Source organism: Saccostrea echinata, unplaced genomic scaffold (assembly GCF_033153115.1).
Source record: "Saccostrea echinata isolate AGI-Se365-2 ecotype Australia unplaced genomic scaffold, CSIRO_AGI_Sech_v1 ptg000047l, whole genome shotgun sequence".
Classification (NCBI taxonomy): Eukaryota; Metazoa; Mollusca; class Bivalvia; order Ostreida; family Ostreidae; genus Saccostrea; species Saccostrea echinata.
The window spans coordinates 14,148,775-14,154,791 of NW_026889796.1; the positions used below are offsets into that span (position 1 = coordinate 14,148,775).

Below are 6,017 nucleotides of genomic sequence, written 5' to 3' on the forward strand. Positions count from 1 at the left end.
CCTATTCTGCTTAAGAAATGGAATCATTCCAAGTGCTTACATGTGGCATTTTCTGAGTCTGTCCGGTTTGCTTTACATGTCCTTTAAAAATGCAAATGCTAAAGATAAGGCTTAGATTTTAAGCATTCCATCGGTGATTGGTGGTTGGCGAATGATAAAAATTATTGAATGCAAGCAAACGAAAAAAAAGTAGTTAAATATCTACTTTTTCTGACAAGGAATAAACAGAAAACTTGAGAGAAAAAAAACGTTGTCACTTCTCTGTAAGTATTTATACTACATTTGTTTTTATATAACATCAACATATTCTTTGACCAAATTAGTATATTTTATCTTCTATTCAAACATCAGTATTGTTAAACTAAGCAAAATGGATGAATAAACGGGGTAAAACTTATGATGAATTTATACATGTAAACATTCTTATAGAAATTTCCTTATTTATACGAAAATCTTGCTTAAATGTCAACAATATAACTATGGAATAACGAAACACGATAAATGTTCAACCCTCTATACAACCGTTCTTACTGATAAATTAAAGACAACTAACATGGTCAGAAATCACTGAAACATTGGATATATACAATTCATTCGTCTCCTTTATTTTGATGATAAAATTTATTTACATTTCTATCTTTTATTATCATTTTCCGGCTCGGCGTAAAACCCTAATCAATCAATAATTTCCATTTTTATCCATCTTTTATGCAATTTATTTTGATTAACAAATTCGCTGAGAATTAAAATAGTCTTGTGTTTATTTTGCAATTTTTGATTGTTTATTGTGTAAAGTTTTGAAAAAAAACTTTTTTTCTATGAATAAAGGTTCACTTCTATATAAATAGGGATATGACCTATAGGGCCGGGATTGGTATTTCGTTTACAAAAAGCTTGTCGATTTCCGTTCCTGTTAATTACTTTAGGCTAAATGCATGAAATAATTTGTTTTCTAAAAATCATTATTTCAGTAAGTTGAGGTAGTAGGAACCCTTCATAGACATGAACTATGTAGCATGATATTGTCAACGCATTCTGAGTTTGTTATCTCGAAATTATATAATTGATAATTTTCTTCACTTCTAATTGTACATAATGTAATGTCTACAGTCTCAGTTCTATTCTTGGTGTGTATTTATCTAACAACATATTTAATTTCCATGGATATAATAAAGACATGCCATTAATGTATGCAAATTATATAAATGAAATCCAAGGGAGTGCAATAACTAATATGTAGCGCTACTGTTTCAAAACTCAAGATCCGAGTTTAGAACATTGACTAAGTACAAAAGTACATGTATGTTATACCAAATTAATATATTAAGCTCAAATAATTCAAGCAATACATAACATATTAACCCAGACAAGCACTAGCTATAGTAGTAAAAACGGAAAAAAAGCAATGTGATTAAATTCTAATTAATGAATACAATCAAAATCCATCGCAGCTCATTGCAGCCGAGAATACCTGTATCGAGTAGGTCATATCGAGTAACAAAGAGTGATTTATTTTTGTCCTCAAAGGAAATGTGCTATACTGAGGTGCAGTTCCGCTTGACTGTGTTTTAGGTACATTGAAATGTTACGATTTGCTCTCTCCCTAGTGTTTCTTATATCAAGAATGGACATGCATAAAGGATAGATAATTGAAGGAAAATACACAAGCCTGTTAAAAAAATTCAAATAGTCTTTGAAAAGGCGAGAATTTAAAACATTAAAAATGTGGCACCAGGTGGATTCGAAACCTGGACTTAAAAAAAGTACCTACGGTGTGAATAGTCAACACTTATATCAATTGAGTCATTCTGACTTTCGTAAGACATTGTATAAATGTGACGCAGATTGTCAAAATCAGGTTTCCTTATTTTTTTGTTGGGTTTTTTGTGAATTTCGACCCTAGGGCAGGGGTGCCCCTAAAAAAAATCCTACCTTAAATTATTCCTTACATCCCAACCTATCGAAATATCACAAATTTATTTAGGGGCAGACCTGCCCTGAAGGACTTCTAGGACAAAATTCATGCAAAATTCGACGCTTTAACGGACAAAATGTTGTTTTTGCCAACTTTGGAGGTTTATTCTAAAGTTGTAAATAATAAATTTTAAGTGCAAAATACAAATTTGAAAAAAATTAGACATATATACGGTAGAAAACAAGTAATAAACAAGGATCTTTAAATGTATTTTTTTCCGGGAATTTGTTCTCTCCGTTAGGTTAATTCTTTTGATATTATGAATACATCCTTTAATTTTTAAAAGTTCACGTTTTTTTTTAATAAGTTTATCGATTTAATTATTTATTTTTTGGCAAAAATACTTGAAAATGTTTATTTTTTCCTTATTAACTTGTTCAGTGCTGTACTGAATTGAGCTGGACATGACTCCTGTTCATGCAGGAAAAGAGATGGAAACGATGGAATGACACAAACACGTGTCTAGGACATCATTTTATACCTGATATCAGTAATACCTTTTCCAAAAGCCTGCCTGACTAAGAAATTAATATCTATAGAACATAAAATCATGATCTGAAATAAATACTTCCGTCCATTTGGGGGGGGGGGGGGGGGGGGGTCGAAATATTTCATTACTTTACATTTTGAATACCAGAGTACTTTATACAAAATATGTTTTTTGTGTCGCCTGCAGAGGACCACTTTACCCGGCGTCTGTCTGTCTGTTCGCTTGTAACACCTTATATCTCGAGAACTGTAAGAGGTATGTATTTGATATTTCGCACATATAGTGCATAGCACTATGGCGTTTGTAAATTACCATGGTTACCGATCTCGTAACCTTTGATCTTGATCTTGACATTTGACCTACTTTTGAAAATAATTCATAGTGCCGATATACAGCATATTTTTGACATTTAAGAGGTAATATTATGCTATTTAGCAAGTGCACTCTATGTCATAAATAATATGAAAAGATACTAGCATTACAGTCCACTTGACCTTTGACCTACTTTGCAAAAAATACCCCGGGCAGTTTAATTTAACTTATGATTTTTGAATTTTGAGAGGCATGGTTTTGTGAATTTGCATTTATACATGTTTATGAGCCTTTGAAACTTTATGATATTCAATAAAACACATACTTATAACTAAATATGAAAATACATCGGGATTAGTATTCCATAATGGCATTAAAGACAGATTGAAATCTATTACAAAGGAATGTTGGAAACACATATTAATAAAATGATAAATAGTTATTCCCAATAATTTCAACTTAATTATTCACTTGAGGGTGGTGGAACCATATTTTCTTTGATTGTCAGATTCTACCGCACTCTTATACCATCCATGGATGTTTTTTTTAGCTCACCTCGACAAAGTCTTCACCTCTTCGAATGCTGGATATGACCCACATTTTCCAGATGAGTTTTTGGAGCAGGACTATTCCCAAGTAACTATTTGCCCTACCTGGACCAAACTTACACGGATGATGCATCTAGGAATGGACACTACCACACTTGGTTCGGATGCTGGATCTGACCCACATTTTCCAGATGAGTGTCCAAGTAAGTGTAACCGTACCTGGACCAAAATTACATGGATGATGTATCTAGGAATGGACCCTAACAGACTTGTTTCGGATGCTGGATCTGACCTACATTTTTCAGATGAGAAACCGGGTTAAAATTTTTGGGGCAGGTCCATTCCCAAGTATCTATATGCCCTACCTCCACCAAACATACATGGATGATGCATCTAGGGGTGTGCACTACCAAACTTGCTTCGGATGCAGGATCTGACCTACATTTTCTAGATGAGTGACCAGGTTAGAGTTTTTGGAGCAGGTCCATTTCCAAGTAACTATATGCCCTCCCTGGACCAAACTTAATTGATGATGCACCTAGGGATGGACACTACCAAACTTGCTTCGGATGCTGGATCTGACCCACATTTTCCAGATGAGGTTGTGGAGCAGATCAATTCCAAAGTATCTAATTACCAGACCCTTTTGTGTCTTTTATTTGGAGTTTACTTGGATATATCGCGTCAACAAATGAATGAAAATTTATTTAATCGATTAAACGTCGTCTATGTATCGAAATAATTCAAGCAAATATCGAAGATAGATATCAAAATATGATAGGTTTGTATGTTTGCTTTATTTATTTAGGATTTCAATAGTTTCTAAAAATCTACAAATTGGACAACTTACTTTGTAAATATGGACTAATGAAAAAGAAAATTGTTTGTAATTCTGCTCATGAATAAACATAATTTTTACAAATAGGCGTAACTTATTCTCGAGTCTTATATGGGGAGTGCTTAGTACAGTGTACTTAACAAATGCCCAAAGAACATAAACACTCATTGAAATGGTTTTGTTTCTAATATTTTATATTGTATAATAGGAGCTTCAAAGGAAATCATTTATCTCCCTGAGTAGTAGGTAATAAGGAAACTAAACTTTTGTGCCCATTAACAGTAAAGGGGATGCATGTAAAATCTTCAGAGGAGGAAGATAAAAAAGGGAAACATGTATACAAAATTTTCCAAGGTAAAACTTCTTAAAGACAAAAAAATCACCAAAAACCACAACGAAAGATGCGAAATCTGAAAATGTGACTGTATCGGATAAAAGTAGGAACCAAAAAAAAAAACACAAAAAATTATCTCTTTTTTTCTTAATACTTATTAAGAAAAAAAGAGTTAATTTTTCTGAGAAATTGGACATGTAATTATAAATGTCAACACAGGCAGATCAGTGTACTATAATCCTCTTCCTAGCTAGATTAAATATATATATATATATATATATATATATATATATATATATATATATATATATATATATATATATATATATAGAAGTACTTTTTACGCGTGGTATTAATTTCCGCTATGTACGCAGTCAATAATATTCAGCGGAAATTTCACCCAGCGTGCTTAACACACATTCAAGGCTCTAGCGGCAATCTTAGAAATCTGGGTAATTTTTCTACTGTGGATTGAACATAAATTATGATTTCGCGGAATATGACCCTTTGGAAAATTAGAGTGTTCCAAGGAACGCACATGTGTCGCCTGTTTTGTAGCTTCATTAAAGATGTAAATAAATCTAACTGTAGTAAGCTATTTATTAACTACTTATATGATAGTTCATGCAGAAAAATGCATAAAAAATATTATTCCCAACCCTAAAATAAATAATTAAATTAAATTTATTAAAATTAATTATTTATCATTTTACATGTATTAATACGTGTTTCAAAGTCTTTACTCCAATTGTCAGTCTACACGATGCAGGAGGATAAAAGGTAGGCTCAACTAGGACCTCGGTTCATCCGCCAATAGTTCGTCGTTTTGCTTAGTAATAAAATATTATATGAACTCTTCAGGCATTAAAGGCACAAAAGTAAAATCATCTATATTAATACGGTGACCGTAATAAAAAAAAATCGGCTTTTATATAGCGTGTATTTCCTTAAGCTCTCGAAACTGATTCGATCCACTCTGAAGACAGTTTCAATCGCAAGGTATATCAAATGATAATGATGCTGGTATTCTTATTAAAGCATTGACTTATGGCAGTTCATAAAAGGAATTTCAAGCAACAGCTTCTGGAGGCGAATTGAAATTATCTCTCTTTATCGTTCTTTAAGAACTCACACCTCTTAAAATCTTTAAATTTTACAAACCTGTCTTGATAAATACAATAGAATTTGCTAATTTTTGCTAAATGCTTATTAATGCTAATTAAATTGAACACCAACCTCGCCTTGAACATCCTCTATCGTCTCCTTTTATTAGCCAACTAATGCATGAAACATCAACAAGTAAGGCACACGTGGGTAGGAAAATCTGGAAATATAGTTGATTAGTTTTTGCAGTACTTTTCTAAATAGTTATAATTAAAAAATCAAAACATTTTTTACACGGAGAATAAAATTTTAGGACATGAGTTTAAAATGTTATCATATAACATGGTTGGGAGTAGTATACGCCGCTCTAAATCCTGATACATTCTGATAAATTGATATACAAAAAATAATGCATG

General features: G+C 32.2%; 1 protein-coding gene across 1 annotated transcript in view; it reads right to left on the reverse strand.

The window, feature by feature from the left end:
- Positions 1-5,815, reverse strand: part of LOC133202730 (uncharacterized) — a 42,825-nt gene extending 37,010 nt beyond the window's left edge. Inside the window, exon 1 of the mRNA XM_061338603.1 lies at positions 5,734-5,815. The gene's annotated coding sequence lies outside the window, so the exon portion shown is untranslated. The remainder of the gene's footprint in view (positions 1-5,733) is intronic.
- Between the last annotated feature and the right edge of the window lie 202 nt (positions 5,816-6,017).